The 19,970-nt window shown below is 47.6% G+C and overlaps 1 protein-coding gene across 1 annotated transcript in view; it reads left to right on the forward strand.

Annotated features, from left to right (window-relative positions):
- The first annotated feature begins 248 nt into the window (after positions 1 to 248).
- Positions 249 to 19,970, forward strand: part of LOC148439461 (protein tyrosine phosphatase type IVA 3) — a 101,786-nt gene continuing 82,064 nt past the window's right edge. Inside the window, exon 1 of the mRNA XM_088464719.1 lies at positions 249 to 349. The gene's annotated coding sequence lies outside the window, so the exon portion shown is untranslated. The remainder of the gene's footprint in view (positions 350 to 19,970) is intronic.

Genomic DNA, 19,970 nt, shown 5'->3' on the forward strand with positions numbered 1-19,970 from the left:
GCCGGCCCCCGGGTCACACGAGGACAGGCTCTGGGTCTCCTCTCTGGCCCGGGTCACGTGACGGCTGTACGCTCTGCTGGAGGCCCCGCCCAGTCCGGGCTGTTGAGGAGTAGGCGGGGACGCACAGGGAGAGGGGCGGGGAGATGCTTTGCCGGATCGTCGTTGCCTGAGATATCCTCCAATTCCAGTGGGCGTGGTCACAGCCAGCGGCAGGCGGGTAGATTGCTGAAGGGCGTGGCCGTAGTGGGCGGGCTTCTCCGGTGAGAGGCGGAGCCCCGGTTACGAAGGCGGTAGTATAGGAAGGCTGCAGCGGGTCGCTGAGTGAGCGGGAGAGCCGGCGGCGTGCGGGGTAAGTGACACCGGGGAACGTTCAGCGCACACAAAGGCTGCACATACTCTGCATACAGGGCGCTCTCGTATGACACATGTATGACCTACTTACACACAATGGCAGCCTGATACAGCCGCCGGGCACACTCCCAGCATCATACACCCGGTGTGCGGTGTTGTACTCGCATAGTAGCATTGTGTCTAATGTATACATACACATGTACATGCATAATGTGCTATACATAGTAACCCACACAGAGCGCTATATCCCCTGCTGTGCATCACTTACATATATTATATCATTGCAGAGTATGTATATATTATATTCAGTAGCCACATTGTGTGTAGTGTATGTGTGTATAATATGTGAATGTGTGTATAATTAGTGTGTGTATAGTGTGTGTGTGCGCGCATGCAGTGTGTGTGTATAATGTGTATAATTAGTGTGTGTATAGTGTGTGTATAATATGTGAATGTGTGCATGCAGTGTATAATGTGTAAATGTGTGCATGCAGTGTGTATAATGTGTATGTGTATGTGTATGTGTGCATGCAGTGTGTGTGTGTGTATAATGTGTGCATGCAGTGTGTGTGTGTGTGTATAATGTGTGCATGCAGTGTGTGTGTGTATAATGTGTGCATGCAGTGTGTGTGTGTATAATGTGTATGTGTGCATGCAGTGTATGTGTGCATGCAGTGTGTGTGTGTGTGTAATGTGTGCATGCAGTGTGTGTGTGTGTGTGTAATGTGTGCATGCAGTGTGTGTGTGTGTGTAATGTGTGCGTATAATGTGTGCATGCAGTGTGTGTGTGTATGTGTGCATGCAGTGTGTGTGTGTATGTGTGCATGCAGTGTGTATAATGTGTGCATGCAGTGTATAATGTGTGTATGTGTGCATGCAGTGTGTATAATGTGTGCATGCAGTGTATAATGTGTGCATGCAGTGTGTGTGTATAATGTGTGCATGCAGTGTGTGTGTGTATAATGTGTGCATGCAGTGTGTGTCCCTGTCTCCGGCAGCAATGAATGGTTAGCAGCAGCAGTGCAGAGGACTCTGTGTGAGGATTACAATGTAACAGATGGTTTCTGCCCCACAACAATAGTCTCCAATCCCCCCCATCTACTGCAATGCTGCCGCTGTGTCTCCATCCTGTGTGTTCCTGGGGTGGGGGCACGCGCGCACCCCTGGCAATGTCATAGGGCAACTCATATTCCCAGCGATGGCTGACTGCCCCCCCCTCCCAAATGATGTTATAGCCGTGTAATAGATGCTGCTAGGGCGCATAGTGCCAACAATACTGCCTGCAGAAGTTGTGTGGTCATACTGTAATGTGACTCCGTACAGAAGTTATATGTATACACATAGCTCAATATAGATTTTTCTTTTGTCACACTGGATGACACATTGTGTGCTTGTGATGTGTTACAGATTAATAACTATCATTACCTTGTAATTAGAAGTTAGTGTCTGCTCATTTCCGTATTAGCCGTATTGGTTAATCACTGTTGGGTTATGCTAGCAGTATGTTATCTGATGCCTACAGTGTACATCAGTGATTTATGGGCTATTTCCTGATGAAATGTCAGATTATCTCCTGATCACACCGGACCTCCCATCATACCTTAGCAATGTTCTTACCAATTTATTATTTTTAAAAATGTCTCCCATTAATGTCTGAACTTTTAATGCATTTGCTGTAAATATCTTCAAGTTTAATAAAGTGCATAATGGTGCAGTGACCTGATCCTGGTATTCCATTGTGCGCGTTCGCAAGGAGGTGGCTGTGATGGGGATTTCCGTGATATTTGTTTTTTGAAAATCTTAAAATATGGTTCCACTCGGTTCGAAAATACAGCCGTCCTTCCCCCTTTTTAAAAAAACAAACAAAAAAAAACAACTTGTCTTGTTGTCACCCCAAACACTTCCCCGCAGGTATTTGCTCTGTAAAAACAAGGAGCGGATGTTTGAAGCTGTGAGCGGTTCTCTGGTAAATTCCCATTAAGCGTATAGTAGAGGAACTGGATCCAGCAACCGGTAAACTTACGGTTATCACCTGTGCCAATCAGATGTGGGCGGGCCGGTGCCAGTCTGTGACATTAATGTGTTTTGTTTTTTTGTTAGCAAACTTTCTCGTCCACTTTATAGGTGTGTGCCCACTTTGCCTTGTGCCTTCCTCTGGGACCACCTTCTGTCTCCCTGCATGGGAGGGTCATGCTCTTGAATGGAGCATCCTTTTCGTTATTTAGTGATTGCGGCAGCTGCATAATGGGGGAACAGCGTGACCATTACTGTTCTTACTTCCACTATTTAGACTGTGACGAAAAGCTTAAACGCACAATGACGCCATTTTAGAGCTTTCCCTGTGATCTATCTAATGGGAATATGGAGGCGATTCAATTCAACGTGATGCTGAATAGCCCTGGGCCGGAAATCCCGAAGCGATTCAATTCACCGCGGTTATCCCGACTAAAGGTTTTCTGCTGGCTCCCTCCTGAGGGTGCGTGCAGAAATCGGGCTCAAGTGCCGGCCGCGATGCTGTTTTTCAGCTTAGCGCAGTGCTAGAAGCCTTGTGACCGGCACTTTAGTCAGAGAATGACAGCACGACGAAATAACAGCTTTAGGCGCACTGACCGCCATTCTCCGACTTAAGTAGTTTTAGTCGGACTTAACAGCGCAGAGAATTGACTGGCTCCGGGAACTCCTTCCCGGGGCTGTACAGCTGAATTGAATCGCCCCCCTAGAGAGAGGTTTAAAAACATTTGTGTGTTTAGGAATTTGACATTGTGTCTATGACCGTGTTACATATGTGTAGTAATTACTTCCCCACACACAGACACTTTCTGTCTCCACACCTGTCTGCTGCAGGTAAAGTTACTGTACTTGTTTATTGGGGGGTAGAGCCCCCGGGGGCCGTGAATGGCTGCTGCAGAAATCTTCCCCCAAAATATGACATAAATCTGAGCATTTTTTTCACATGTACTTTCTTACATTAAAAAAATAGGGGCTGGGAATAAATGTCAGCGAGTCTGGGGCTACCCAAAATTCTGCATATGCACGCACTTACATTGTGCCTAATTTAATCAACCCCCAACTATAGTCTGTAAAGAGCACTGATTAAATCAGTGTTTTTCAACTCCAGTCCTCAAGTACACCCAACAGGCCATGTTTTCGGGATTTCTGTCTGTGGAAGCAGGTGGGATAAATACTGACCCAGCAAAATTGTTTAAATCACCTGTGCAAGATTGGAGAAATCCACAAAACATGACCTGTTGGGGGTACTTAAGAACTGGATTTTAATCACTGCATTAGATCTGTGTTTCCTGAACTCTGGGCCTGATTCAGACCCGGTCGCAAGCGCTGTGCGCTCGCAACCGGGTCGATGGTGGCCCAGAGCTCATGCGCATGACGGAGCCGGCTCCGTTGTGAGCATGCGTGAGACCCGGCTAGCGACGGGTAATCCATCGCTCCGGGTCTTGCACCAAAGGGGGCGTGCTGTCGATGTTGAGTGACAGCTCGCCTCCTTTGGTGGGCGGGCCGGGGGAGTGGCTGTCCAGATGGAGGTGTTCCCATGAGAACGCCTACCGTCTGGGGGCGGCCCCTCTGACATCACAAGTGATGTCAGTGGAGAGATTCCAGCTCTGCTAGAGCCGAAATCCCTCTGGGGCTTGCGGCCACGAGACCTACCACAAGAGTCTCGTCGCAAGCCCGATGGTCTTGACCATCGCGACCATCATCATGGCCGCTCGCTGTAGCTGTGGGTGGTCGCTATGCGAGCGGCCAGGAGGCCGTTCTAAAAATAAAAACAAAATCCCGGCCCTGATTCAGAGCGAGCGCTCTGTCAGAGCGACCGGGTCTTAATCAGGTCCTCTGTCATCAAGCCCCCTAACAGTGCTGGTTTTAAGGAAATCCATGCTTGAGCACAGGTGTCTTACTTATTACTTCAGTCATTGTAAACGTAAACTCATGTACTCCAGCATGGATATTTTTAAAACCTGGACGGTCGAGAGGCTTTGAGGATCGTGTTTGGGAAACGCTGGAGAACATTCCTCACACTAGTGACATCACTGTGATGCAAGGTATAGAGGTACCACCCTGCTTGGCATGTACTGAAAGATGACTGTTTTGCGTAGTGACATTGGGCTGGATAGCTTTAGTTTAATTTTAAATGCTCGTATATAATATCCTGTGGCGGTGATCTTATTTGCTTTCTTAGCAGGTGACAATAAACTTGTGTGACTTTATTGCGGTGTGTTTTGTGTAGTTGTGACTATTATCACAGGATAAGGGCTTTCTGTTCTGACTTTGCATATAATAATTATTTGTGGTGGCCTTTTCCAGCGGTAACAGGATAATTGTATTGTAGCTTTGTCGTGTTCTGTAGAATGAGGATAAACTGCTTTGTATTTACAGTAACCTATAAAAGTCGCGTAAACCGAGCTGCGCTGCTTAGACAGTCAGCAGAAACCAATGTATAGATCGCTGTAACTTCCCGATACATTTCAGGGTGACTTTCTGCTAATGCTCAAGTATTTTCAAGTAACCATGAGAATCATTATGAAGCCTCTAATCTTGATTTCTCTGATTCCTTCTCACTCTTCCTGCCCATGGCACTTAAATGCATGAAATACCCTCTCAGACAGGTTAACCAGAGATAAGTTTAGTTATGTAAACGACAAAGCATTGCCAAAAGTTGCGTCACTTGATCAATGGCGGTAATTCCTACAGGTCGTTCTTACTTTTTTTTTTTTTTTTTTAAAGCGTTGTTACACACGTTTTAGGAAGCACCTTGAAAACATTCTTATTACACTCATCTCAGCAATCCACAAGGGAAGTGCTGACCGTGCTTGGCGAACCATTCTCACAACTGTTCTGCGCACCAATACGGTTTTGTTAAGTAAGCGACATAAATACCTGACGTTGTCATTGCACCTCGCATAGCGGCTTCTCCGGTCCGGGGAGTGAGATTTCTGTGCAATTTTATATAACAACATTATGGATGGATGAAACCAGTGGCGTAACTAGGGTATATGGAGCCCAGGGAAAAATTAAAAATGGAGCCCCCCGCCCTCCCCATGTGCCGAAAAAATGGGCGTGTGCACATGCCACAAAGGACGTGGCCACTGAAAAATGGGACATGTCCACGTGACACACACCCCTGTCTCATCACTCTGGGAACATTCCTTTCTATTACATATGCACCTTAATGCCCCAACTAGTAGTGCCGCCCCTCTTGCAATGCCCACTGTAGTAGTGCCCCTTATGCAATTTCCCTAGTAGCAGTGCCCCATGTAGTGGTGGCCTTTATACAATGCCCCCAGAAGTGCACCCTCAAACTGTGCCCCTTATACAGTGCCCCCAGTATTGCCCCTTATACAGTGCCCCCAGTATTGCCCCTTATACAGTGCCCCCAGTATTGCCCCTTATACAGTGCCCCCAGTATTGCCCCTTATACAGTGCCCCCAGTATTGCCCCTTATACAGTGCCCCCAGTATTGCCCCTTATACAGTGCCCCCAGTAGTGTATAATAGACAGATGGACACAAAACACTCACTAACTTACCTGAGTACCCACTCCTGCCGCGCCTGCCGCTGTCTACTCCTCCGTCCTCCCGCTCTATGTCATCTCCCATCACCCACTGCAGGAGCCGGAAGGCGGAGCTCATGAGTAAGCTCCAGCCTGCCACTAGCAGTGGGCGCAGCAGCCAACTGTCCGATTCTCACTGGCTGCTGAAACACACACCGCCGGGTACTACGCGTGTACTATCCGGCGGCGTTGCGTATGGAACTGTGTAGTGCGGACCGCACTCACTGTGGTCTGCACTACACTGAGTGACTAGGGCGGGCCTGTACCCTGGCTGGCGGCGCTCAGGGCACGAGCCCCGGCGGTCGTGCCCTAGTTACACCACTGCATGAAATGCAGATATCGCTCAGCCGTTATATATTTCCTATTGGGTTTTATGACGGCAGCTTGAAATGGTTCTTGATGAAGTGTTACCATCCGTAGAAGTCTAAATATGTCGGCACGGAGGGAGATATAGGTTCAGCACACAGCTGCGACGGCCCCAATCTCTGCATGTGTAATGTAATGGGTACACACTAGACGATGGGCGGGATGCATCAAGGGGAAAAATGCGGTCAAACCCTGAAAATGTCTCACATGCACCAAGCCCCCTAGTGCGATGCCCCCCGGGACTTGGTTGTGGTGGGTAGCTCCATCTTCCTGATGGCGTTACCCATAGAAACCTATGGGCTTCTCTCCTCTGTGTGCTGATAGAGCGATGCAATCTGATCCCTCCCAGCACCCCCCCGCGGCACGTGTATCCTTATGCGCAGAAGGACGCCAGAGGGACTTCTGGGCCATAAACCTGGAAGTCCCTCATCCGCAAAGGGGATCGTCATGCATATCGGTGTTACCAATGCCAGCATGTATGCGATGATCGGAATGCATCCCGCCCAAACTGTGTACCCAGCGACGGCACAATATATATCGGACGGTCCATACACACTGCATGATCTGGTGTGCGACCGGCCGATATATTGTACCCCCTCTGCATCCAGAAGCATGGTGTTGGCCGTCAGAGTACAGGCCGATCTGAAGATGCGATGAACGACGCACAGGAGCGCGCAATAGTGCGTACACACTGGATGATTTGTCGTTCCGATTCGCCTCAAGATCACAAATCATCCAATATATCGTCTAGTCTGCACCCAGCTTAAAGGATGCTGATGTCAGAAATATGAGTGATGAGAGCGAAACCTACAAAACTGCAGGGAAACCTACTATAAGTACTAGCCTTCATTCTAGCAGTCCTTCATATACGTCCCTGTCCCAGTGGAGCTTACAGTCTATAGTCCCTGCCACATACGTACACATCAGTGGTAATTGTTTTGTCAGAAGCCAAATAACCTACCAGTATGAAACTGAAGCACCTGAAGGAAAACCTAAACAAACACGTGTAGAACATACAAACTCCACACCGTGGCCTTGGTCAGGAATGGAACTCCTGTGAGGCAGTAACGCTAACCACTACACAAACCGTGCTGCCCGACAGAGATTCTAACAAAGAATGAGTTCCTCTGGCTTCTCCTGACACGGGGCCTAATTCAGCATTGATCGCAATTGCAACCACGTGCGCAGATCAGCCGATGGTGCATATTACGCATTCACCGCAGTCCGCAGGATAGCATTGCGATCGCACTGCGATCAGGCGTGCGGACAGGAATTCATCGCAGAGTGGGTGACAGTCCGTGAGCGTTTGGGGGTGGTGATGAAGTGGTCGGAGAAACGCAGACGCGCCTGCAAGTTTGAACGCCGTAACATGGCGTGCAGAAATTAGTCACTGCGGCGGCATATGGAGCTTGAGTACTCACTGCGTGCGACGAGGTTAGCGATTTCTGGGACAGGTCAGACCTGCTGTAATTCTGTGTGAGGGGCCGATGTTACCGATGTATACGCAGGACTGCGAGGGTATTACGGATGTGAGAAAGCGGTAGCGGGCATCTCTATGCTGGCCGAGCGGTTGCAAGCAGTAGATTTTCGTAGCAGAAATGCGTGCGCCACACCCAGAGATTTACAGAGGACTATTTCAAGCGCTGAAATATCTGGCCGCGCACACGACGGGGGTATTGCACCCAGCTTTGCCCCCTTAACTTATGCTGCCAACCCCCAGAGTGATAAGGGGGATCTTCTCTTGTTTCCATAGCAAATTCTGTATCACCAAGCCAGCTAGTAACGTCCAGCCCTAATGATGGCAAATGTCTCGTTACAACGTGATCTAGAACATTTGTGCTATTTACAGCACGTTACTGGCAGGTATGTAGGTGGCGGTGCCAGGGAATGTCCCCAGGCTTGTGCAATCAGGGTGAGGGTTAATGTTTCACAATCCCGGGATCCCCATTGTACGGAGGAGCTGGGTGCTCCCTGTGTTGGCGTTTGGCTGCTGTTACTCATTAATTTTACAGCCGCAGATTACGCAATAAATACTGAGCAGTAATGTCAGTATCTGTCGCTGTTACAACCCAGAAAATGTTGCATTTACATTCCCCAGTACCTGTGTTCAAGCAGCTTTGTGCCAGTTCTCGGGGTGCCTAATGGCCTTGGAAGATTGCATTTATTCTTGGGAGGATCTCCTGTAAGATAAAGGTGCTCTAATTCCTGCAGGATGTATTGTGTTTTCTCCCTGGCAGTCTATAATGTGTGATATTTGCCAATGACCAGTTCTGTGCGTTATATGTTGTGTATACGGCTGTTCGCCTAGGAAGTTGTAACAGTTGGTTAATGTCCCCCGTTAACATATGGGCCTCTCGTCTTGACGTAAGGTTGCATTGCGTCAGTGCCTGGACCTGGGACGGACGCAGTAGCACAGACGCTGCCGCTGTGCTAAAACCTGCAAAAGCCGCTGGAGGCGTCTTAAGTTAAAATAGATGCCTTCCTCCGGCTTCTGTGATCTGCTGCTGCGTCCAAAGACTTGGCCATTAGATCAGCTGAGTGACCATCGGCCATCTGATTACTCAGGATGTCCGGGGGCAGTGAAGCTGTGTCCAAAGACTCAGCCATTGACTTCGACACTCCCAGAAAATGGTGCCGACTCGCCCCCGTTCTTGACGCCTCCAAACACCAGCAGCAGTCTGCTTTTTTTTTTTTTGCTTTTGCACTGCCTTTTAGTAAGACTACCAGGATGCTGAGCGCTCCGTCTCAATCTTTGTTTGCATGTGGAGGGCTGAGGGGACAGGAAAGCAGATATCTAATGCTGGCCCATGGCACGCCTTGCCACCCCAGGAACGAGTCCTGTCATTTTTATCAGTCACGTAGGTAAATGCGGTTTGTATATCGTCGCCCGGAGTCCCAAACTATGGGCAGTATTCAATCAGTTTTGTGTACGCGATTAAGTTTCGCATGCCAGACTTTTCGCTTACATTGTGTATTTTAGCCGCGGAAACTTAGCGTGCGCCTACCCGCTATTCGCCCTCGTCAATTCCAAAAGACGACACGAAAACGGCGACACAAGGTCAGAACAGGCGTAAACTGGTGTCCGAATCGGGGAAATCAGCCTGAACCCCCCCCCCAAAAAAAAAAAAAAAATGCAGAAACATTGGGGAACAATGTACATGTGCCCGATTAGTCCTAATAAAACTGGGGTACTTAAGTTGGTACAATTGCCTCTAATTAGCGTCTGTGCACAAGTGGTGAAGAATGGCATTGGGTGAAGAGAAGTAGTCCTGTCAAATTTGGGGCACCTGAAAATGGGTGCTAGCATATTATAATGGGGCAGATGTATGAAGGTCTGTGAAGTGATAAATGACCAGCCAATCAGCTCCCAACTGACATTTTTCAAACACAGCCTGTGAGATGACAGTAGGGAGCTGAGTGGCTGGACGGTTACCACTCTGCACTTTATCACTTTCCAGAGCTTCATACATCTGCACCAATGTCTCTAAAGTCCAGTTTTAATAAAAGTGAAATTCATCCCTCAAAAAAGCACCTGCAATCCCAAAAACACTTGACCCCTTCTTAGAGCACCCCCAGAACTTTATTTTGCTGATTTGTCCCCAAATTCAAAGTACTTTTTTGGGGTGTTAAGTTTTCCTTGGGTTTTTTTTTTTTAGAGACAGTCATAATTTGGGGGCCTGTCCCAAGGGTTCTGAGTGGTTTCCCCACCTTTGCACCCCAAAATAAAAATGTTGCACCACTTTTCTCCTGCTATTCAGAGACGAATATTTTTCGCCTATTACATTGCATTGACTTTCCGCGGACGCGAAAAGTGGATGGAATTGAATACGGAGATAAGTTTCCGACAGACGAAAAGTCACAATCTGCGATACTTTTTCGATTCTAATTGAATACGGGCCTATGCCGCTGGTCACGGAGTTCAGTTACCTTTTTGCTACTGCGTATGTGTCGTAAGTCGCACAGCGCTTGCCTACCATGTCGTGTACGCACAGAGGTGCCTTTGAGACCCATGGTATTGGACAGGGAGGTGACTATTCTGACGCACGAAAAAGTTCCGTCCTACAAGCCTGTTATGGGAGCGTCGTAGGCATGGCAAAGTTGTTGCGAATTCAGACGTACAATCGCTGGTTTTGGAGTCTAAAGACTCATCAAACGGTATTTTAGTGCCTGAAAACGCACAAAGAGGATCTCTCCGTCCTTGCACATTCAGACGCTCGGCTGTACACCAGGGGAGGACATGTAGCGGTATTTGCATAAACTGGTCCAGCGAAAGTCATAAACGGGGACATTCCAGCGTCCTGCTCCCTGTGTCTTTTGCCGTCTTCCAGACGGACAGGCTGGCCATGTTAGCTGGTTATAGGGCCTCTTGCTTGGCCATCTGTATGCATTGTTGGCCTAACAGGATTTGTCTGACTACCCAAAATAAAGTATATGCATTGTATCATTTTGTAATGTATGTAAAATGATAAAGGAGCAAACACTAGACCGCGAATTAAATAGCGCCGGCAGTTTGGTCGGGGGAATGCCCGTTCTCCCACCCCTGGGAGTTTAGTCGGCATTCTCCGACTAAACTTCCCGGCGCAATGCTGTTTTCCCGGTGCTAAGGGCAGAAAACTGCATCGCGCCTGTACTTTTGTCGGATTTCTGCTCGCACCACTGGAGGGGTGCAAGAGGAGAGCCTTAACAGCGCGCTGAATTGAATAGCTCCGGGAGCTCCCTTCCGTCGCTATTTAATTCGCGGTCAATTGAATCGAGCCCTAAGAAATAAATACTGTGTACCCAAAGCATATTTTAACCCCTTGGTTGCTAAGGACGAGTGGGATCCGACCTTAGCACTGCAGGAGTTGAAATGGGGGGGAAATCCTGGCACCGACACGTTTAGGGGAACCCTAGCTTAAGAGAGGAGTCATTTTCTGGTCGTGGATGACGGAGTTAGTGACATCACTAGTTCCCGGTGATTTGGTAATTCCGGAATTGGTTCGGCTGGCTTCCTCCGCTGTGAGTAAGTGGCGGGTGTACTCGGCCTTCACCAATCATCAACTAATCATTATATTTGTGTAATAACCATCCATTAGAAATGAGAGAGTGCCCTCTTTTCCCAAAGCCAGCAACTTCTGTCTGCCGTCAAGTGCTGCTTAGTATAATTAAATGATGGGCTAGGGTGATTATACATTGCGGTCATGATCTGTCTTCTTTTCCTTGTGTGTCTATTAATTAGTATCGGCGTGTGTTTCAGAGCTAATGATGGACTAAGAGCGGTGTTTTAGAAAGTAGGGCTTGGCATTAGTGGGCACAGGTGGCACTGTGGTTTCCGACCCCCCCCCTTGGTGAGTTGACCTAGGTGGGCACTGCAGCCTTTCTCTTCTGCAGACTTGGGGACAAGTGGGCACCGCAGCTGCTTGAAAATGACAGACGATGAGAACAGAGCGACCCTGGCCGGCAACCTGCTGGTTAGATCTGGATGCTTTGCATGGGCCTGTTGGGTGAATTTGGGTTGGGAGTGATGTCCTGAGTGGCATGGGACACAAGTACAGTTGATCAGTGTTATATGAAGTGAAGTACCAGGTGCCCAGTAACTGCTTTCTCTCGTTACATTATGTATAATCGTTGGGTGGAAAAATGTGATGGATTTCTCCTTTTAGGCAGTCTAGGCTTCTGCCTATAGACCAAAGACACTGTGGGGCTTTGACTTATTTTTTTTATCTTTTATTTTTGCGAGTGTGAATTTATGTGACAAATACATTAAACTATAATATATGTTCCAGGTTGTTTTGTGTGGTATTCCTGGTGACATTTCAGCTAAGATGTCTGTACGTCTATAAGGCAGATTTCAGATGTCTATATACACTATGAAAGTGCTAAAGGGCTGAAAGATACCCTATGTCTGCACACGTTAGATGCGGCCATTTTGCGTGTTCAACAATGATCAATTCTCTAACCAATGAGCACCAGAGCTCGCGTAGCAGAACCGGTGACCACGCCAAGATCCGCTTATCGCTCAGAAAAACATTCGCATTTTGCCAATTACACACTGCCATATTGTGTATTTCTCCCTCACGGTTAATCCCTGACTTGGATCAGTTACTCTCATCTCCTTAATTTAAACATAAAAAAAAAAAATAGAATAAACCCTGTTTATTACCATATACCAGAGGTTCCCAAGCTGTGCACCCTGGGGTGCCTCGGGACACTTGCAGGGGTGCCTCAGGTTGGTGGTCCAGCACCAAATCCAATTTATATGTGGGCAAACAGAAGTGCAAACCTGTCCACTACCACATAACTGAACCTAAGCATGACAGGTCAGCACAATTTACTTCACTTTTTTCTGAATTTCTCAATAAGGCCGGTATGTACTAAGGTTGCAGTGACCATTCCGCCAGTCACCGCAACCTTACTAATCGCATATGTACTAACATATGCGATTAGTATCGCAAAGGACAGCTCTGGCGATAAGAGCTGCCCTTTGCGAAGCAGCCGACGCCGGGTGACGTCACCGTGGGACCCCGCCCCCTCTGAGCCCCGGGAGCTTCCTGCTGGTCACATGTGCAGGAAGCCCCGGGCTCCTCCTCCTCCTCCCTGCACCCGGAAGAAGATTAGGAGGAGGCGGTGGACCCAGGAGGAGCGCGGGGCGTCGACCATGGAGAGCAGGTGAGTGGGGGCCAGCGCTGGGCGACGGCAGGGCGTCGAAGCGTCGGGAGCGGGGTGCGGTATGAAGCCCATAGGCTTCTATAGGGTAATGCCAGATTTTTCTGCACCGATAACAGTGCTGCTGGGCCTTAGTACATATGGAAATGCGGTAAAGACCCCGAAAACTGGGTTTTTGTTGCATTTTTCCTTTTAGTACATCCTGGCCTTACAAACTTAAACTTAGGGGTACCGTGAAAACAATTCTGATACTCTAGGGCGCCTTGATTCAAAAAAGTTTGTGAACCACTGGCATATACCTTCCTGTTTTTAAATTTGCGTAGAAATAAATCCTTCTGCTCAGACTCGTCCTTGCCATTACTGAGCGTTTGAAGTTATAAATAGTGATCACGACAAAGGTTCTTCAAGTGATTTTTGTTTTGCAAATGTCCTTGTGTCTTGTTTACAGCAGTCTGTCTGGGCTACGGCAGAACGGTGGAAAATGTATTTTTACCTTTTGTGACGCCGAACATACTGTGCTACTTGGAGGGTGAAGGAGGGGGTGCTCTTTGTTACCCAATGGCTGCCCTTGGATGAGGGTTGAGGGGGAGTGTAATCACTTCATAGCCTATTGCAATACATATATTTTATTTGCATGATCTGGGTAGAACTATGCATTTAAACCCAATTTTTTTATTATTTTTTTTACCAAATATATGCAAATTCAACATTGCTATGGAGTGGCAGGGCATGCTGTGACTTGTTGTCCCTCAGCAACTAGAAGGTACCACGTGTTGCCTGCCTCTACCGCATGTATTCCTGCGCAGTCCAGTAAATGCCGGTCAGATATCACAATTTACCCCATGCTGTTTATTTTCCAAGAAGTGAAAACGTATCTCTCCCTCGCAGCTCAGTCATCTCCCTGATCTCTTAACCCTGACTGTGACCCAGGCAGCCCTGAGAATACGCACGCGCCGTGTACGGGTTGTGGTGCTCTCGCTAGTACAGCCGCAGCTGCCCCTGTCATTCTGGGTCCTGTCTGCCGCTGGACTCTGCCCAAGTATTGGACCTCAGAGAACACAAGGAGCTTACTCTTTACATGGCCGGGGTCAATGCTGGAAAGGGCAGATTCGTTGGTAAAATTAGTTCTTGCGGGTGACAGTTTCATTGCTCCGAAGGAACATTCCTGACCTTGCAATTTGCAGGTTTAGAAAGGTGTCTGTTAGCGAGCAGTCTGCCATGCAGAGTAATTGGGAGCAAATGCCACCAGTACCCGGCTGGGACGATGTCCCAGGTATTTGGGGGAGCTGGATTGGATAACACGGCACGCACGCACGCAGCTTTGCCTGTAAGATCTGCAGCCCGCCATCTTGCCTCTATATATGTCAGGGTGTTTAGGTTTATATGCCCGTCTGTGGTTATCATCCTTATGTCTTCAGTTCATTCATTGTTACAGTACGTGCTTTTCATTTTCTAACTACGTGTATTTACGCTCCAGCAGAAGAGGGTTGGAGGCTATGGCCCGTCGTCCTCTTTCGTTCGTCCCTAGCCTCTCCCTTCCCATCCTCTGCCTCGCAGATCAGGTGCATCTCGCGCCTTTGTCTATGCAGTGCCCGGACAGCCTGGCAGAAGAACACCTTTGTGATTGGTCCTTGCCTTACGTAATCTCGTACAGCCGTGATTTTCCAACCTCGCAGTGCACCGATCAAGATTTTGAAATGACCAAGGAACACCATCCATTTTTTTTTTATTATCCAACTATATTATATATCAAATCTCAAAATATATTTAATGTGTTTGATATTTTTTATTATTTACATCAAAAAAGGAACCGCTTTGTATTTGGGTGCACTCAAGTCTGAAGTATATACATATGAATCGGTGGGTTGCACCTACACATGTAGGTGTTAAAATATACCCTATAATGTTATGTTCTATCCCTTTTATGTGTGCGCCACTTAATTGTTATTCTTGATGCGAGATTCTCATACAGTTTTATTATTTCCAGGTTTTGGCCCCCGCAGGGAGGAAAAAAAAACAAAACACATTGGTCCCCAGTGAAAAAACAAAAAATAAAACGCGTTTATGCAGTTAATACTAGAGGGGCACGGGGTGCCTGGCTGGGAAAAGGGGGCCTGGTCACTCGAAAAGGACGCACCCCCCTCGCATCAACTGGGGGCATGCCCAGCACTCATGGACATGCTGGGCTGCCCTCAAGCTCTCCCTGCTGGGTGAACAGCTGCCGTGCGTATGGCGTCAATTCACACGGCAGCGATTGTTTCACTGCAATCCCCCACGGGACACTGCGTGCTGTGATGACACGCTGTAGGCTGATTCAGCTGGGTGATGCTATAAGGGCAGTGTGCATTTTGGAATTTTTAAATCCGGATGGGCAATAATATATTATCTATCATCTTTACACGTAAGCTCTTGCGAGCAGGGTCCTCTACCCTCTTGTGCTTCTCCCTACTTTACTTTCATCTACTTCTTACCCCCCACTAGGGCACCTAACACTTGGCTGCTTATCTGGGTGTTATGGTCGCTAATGTAGCAATGTATATTATTCATGCCCTGGTCCTGCATTGTACTGTACTGTAATTCACTAGACTCCTATTTGTTTATGTACTGCGTAAGGCGCTGCGGAACACTTGTGGCGCCATATAAATAAATGATGACATTAAAAATTAACTAATTATTATTATTAACGGAAAGGGGAACTAACTTTGCATTTCTCCATGACCCTGGTATTTATTAGGTGATTTACGCCTCTTACAAGTTCCTCATTGTACCTTCTGGCCTTCGTGCCATGAAAGGGTCACAACTTCTATGCTAGGACTGAGACATAACTTTTTGTGTTATTGTTAGCTTATTATGAAGCCAAAAATCAGTTATGGCGATGCTCCAAAGTATATGTGTCCAATTAAATAAATGACTTTATTTAAATGGCCAAATGCACCTAATATATGGTATGTGTAAACGATTTTTCTTTGGATGTTCCCGTTATAGCGGCTGTTACACAAGATGGGGGTTTGTTTATGAAGTCGCACTTGGTGTGGCTTAACTTAAAAAAGAAACAAAAACCACAAACCCGGCTTTAAATCCCGCGGCAGGATCACTAGAGCAGCTGGTAAAATATTCAGTTTTCATTCTATATGAGTGTTTGCCTCTCCTATATTAGGGAAGGTGACTACGTAAGCTCCCCACCCAGTTTTAAACCGGATTCTGAAACCCCTTATATTTGTAATATAGGGGCAGCAATGGCAACTTTTACACATTTGAGAGTTGTATGGCGTAAAATCTATAAAACGACAGCAAACAATCTTCCACCAGGATATCCTGTTAATGAACACATTCTATTTTGTATTTCATGAAGATCAATTGTATTTTGGAAAAACCGTACAGACCCTATCTGCTGCTGACTGATATAGGGCCTGATTCAGACCCACTCGCGAGCGGCTGTCCGCTCGCAAGTGGGTCGATGGTCTGCACTGAGCATGCGCACGACGGAGGGAGCTCCGTCGTGCGCATGCGCCAGACACGACGAGCGAAGGACTTTCCTTCGCTCGTTGTGTCCGATCAAAGGGGGCGTGCTGTCAATGTTGATTGACAGCACGCCCCCTTTGGTGGGCGTGCCGGGGGCGTGCCTCCCTGACGGGGGCGTTCCCACGGGAACGCCTCCCGTCAGAAGCCGGCCCACTGACATCACTAGTGATGTCAGTGGGAGTGATTTTGGCTCTGATAGAGCCAAAATCACTCCAGAGCTTGCGGTTGAAAACCTCAACCGCAGGCTCCGGCTCGCAATTTCGATGGTCGCGATGGTCACGACCATCGCGGCCATCAAAATGCACGCTCGTATAGCCTGTGGGTGGTGACCCACAGCTATACGAGCGTCCAGGAGGACGCTCCATGAAAATGGAGCCCGGCCCTCATGCAGAGCGTGCGCTCTGCTCAGAGCGTACGGCTCTGAATGAGGGCCATAGTCCCTTGCATAAGTCTACAGAGGGACCATTAAGCTGGACCGTTATATATGGTTCCACCATGTGACCCAGTCTGTCCGGTTTGGCCTTACACGCATGGAAGATGGTGGCACTCAAGACTTAACAGCGGCGTCTGAGATGACATCAGTAGTGCCGTTGAACCACTCTCTCCTCTAACCGTTTATCCGGTCTGTCTTGTTCTTCATCTGATAGATCCGGATCTGATGTCCCACTTTCATGATTCACAGATCCGATCTTTGGTGAAAATGATCGGCGTGTCGCTGGAAAATATCAGCAATGTATAGACTCATACCAGTGTATTGGGGAATCGTTTTTTGGGATTGGTGTATGGTCTGTGAGTTCCAAATTGGAGGACAGCATTGCTGTTAGCATGGGAGGCCTATAGACTGTTTTATTAACATTTATGTATAGCACCATCTAATGTACTATATTAAGAGCTTGACAAAAATGAGCCCCAGGAACTCCGAATGCAGCAAGTTTTTAGAGCCGGTTTGGGCACAATTTAACATATATTGCATTTAACCCATGCAGGAGCAATTGAGTTGTCTGCTCTTGGCGTACATAGATTGCATCATAGGATGGTGTATATATCCCATGTGACACGCAGTTAGATTGTGGGGGACGTGCACTAAGCTTTGGAGAGTGATAAACTACCAACCAAACAGTCCAAACACAGGTCGGGACACATGAATCATCGCAGGCAGGTTGCAATGCATCCCGCTGCCCATCGCACGAATGCCGGCATTGGTAACGCCAGTGTGTATGACCAGCACCGCAAAGGACCGCTCTCTCGGTAAGGGCAGCCCTTTGCGATGGAGGGACTTCCGAGTGTATGACCCACAAGCCCCTCTGGCCACAGGAGCTGAATGGTTGGTACTTTATCCCTCGCCAAGGCTTTGGTACATCTCCCCCTGTACATCCCCCAATGAGAAGTTCTCGCCCTCTTGGAATGCGGTGGCTTGTTACCTCGACGTGCAAATTAGTTTTATTAGGGAACGTCACTCTGTCCCCTTTTTAATGTCATTGTTCAGCAGCGCTGGCAGCCATTGTATCCATTGACCAGTGCCACATTGTTTGTACAACAAGAGAAGGGCATAGTTGCAGCAGTGGGCCGTCCGCTGGCACTCGGTTCCCCTCTTCAGAGAAAGGATTGCCTGGAATGTGGGCCAGTGTTCCGGGGCCTGGGCTGAATGGAGCACTCAGCCGCCAGCTGGACTCCGAGGCTCTATTTTTGCTGTAATTCCCTCTACATCCTCACCAGATACATGGAATGCTTTGAAGTCCCCCCCCCCCCCCCCCTCTCCCCATTCAGAGGCTGCCTGGGCGATGAAAACCTGATCTGTACAGCTCCGAGCAGCGTTACACCAGCTATGCACAAGTGCTTTCACATCCATGGTCTTTCAATTAGGAAGGATTTTTCCTTTTTTATTTTTTATTTATTTTTAATGTTATCAATATATAACATGAGTAAGTAATATATATGTCACCTCCAGGTTTATATTATTGGATGTATTCTCCTTTTTATAGCGCTAACCTATTCCGCAGTACAGTTGGGTAAGTGTATTTAGGCATATTGGTACCTACCCTTCCCAGTACAGCTTATAATGCAACTTCCTTTACATTGCTCTCTCCCTCGACTTTCCCCTTGAGCTCCCTTTTTAATGTAAGATGTTTGTGCTTCTGTTCCCATGGGACATGGAGGCCGCGGCTCCCTCTGGATTAGATACCGTTGTATTCAAAAATGAGTTTTGTGTCGTATCCCAGAGAGCTGGGAATAAGCACTTGTATCTGATGAATGCAGAAGAAAACTAGAGACAAGTCCATGCACTTAGTAAAAGTTGCAGGACGGCGTTGTCCGAACCAGTGTTCTGAAATCTGAAGGTGGCAACCACCTTAACGTAGTACATCCAGGTTTCCGGTCAGCGTTCTAGCGTACCCATCCCAAACCCTTCCATAATCAGGTGGCCGGACTTGCATCCTTTGCTAAATCTGCAGTTGCTATTAAAAAAAACTAACATTTAATGGTTGCTTGAGCTATTGCCACATGATGGAGATCTATCAAGCTTTGGAGAGCGATAAACTGGAGCAGTTGCCTATAGCAACCAAACCCCCTTCTGTCATTTATCTAACACTAATGTTGCTGGCAAATTTTCGTTTAGTACAATCTAATTTTCAAAAGTTCCGGGGGAAAAAAAAAAAATTCACTGTAAAATATTTAACCCCTAACTACCTGTGTGATTTGACATCATGTGGTCGGTTTAGGTTCCAGCGCTCATTTCTGCAAGTGATCATATTAGGAGAAACCATTTCTTCTTATGTAATGGCCATTATGCATGTGGAAGGGACGTTATAATGCGGCAACTTCTGGGTCCCTGGGAACTCTTCAGCCTGTGTGTTTGGCAGCAGAACGTTTCATGGTTCACACAGGAACTTCCAGAGATTCCTGGGCTGTCCCAAGTTTAATTCCCCCCTCCCCAGGTCATGTTGTCGGCATCGGGTCGGCTGGGGAACTGGCTCGTGTACTTTGTTCGTGCATCTTTTGAGGTTGCCACGAAAGGTCGGGATCTCCAAAGCCAAACGAGAGAGGAGACTTTTCTGCAATTTACATTGAAATAGAAATATATGTGCTCAGCAAGCAGAATGTTATAGATGTATAGGTATTACTGACGCCAGATGCACAACCATCCATCCATCAGGGGGCAGCGTCTCATTGCTGCAGGAGTGCCGACAACTTTCTCCTGAAAGGAAACTGACAACGTCTGTTGTGTCCTCATACAGCGGCTTTTTTTTTTTTTTTTTCTTGTGTCAAGATTGGTTTTGCACCAACTGTTCTTAAAATATATATATATATATATATATATATATATATATATATAATTTTTTTTTTTGTGTGTGGCATGTACCCACATGGGCTACTCAGGTTGGGTATGGGAGCCCAGCACTAGGGATGCCGGCTGTTAAAATACCGACAGTGGTATCCTGATGCTGAGAATCCCGACAGGGGACACGTTAGTACCCTAACCTTCCCTCCTTCACCCCCTAACCCTCCTGTTCTGCCCCCTAACCTTC

Source organism: Taudactylus pleione, unplaced genomic scaffold (genome assembly GCF_031769625.1).
Source record: "Taudactylus pleione unplaced genomic scaffold, aTauple2 ptg001775l, whole genome shotgun sequence".
Lineage (NCBI taxonomy): Eukaryota > Metazoa > Chordata > Amphibia > Anura > Myobatrachidae > Taudactylus > Taudactylus pleione.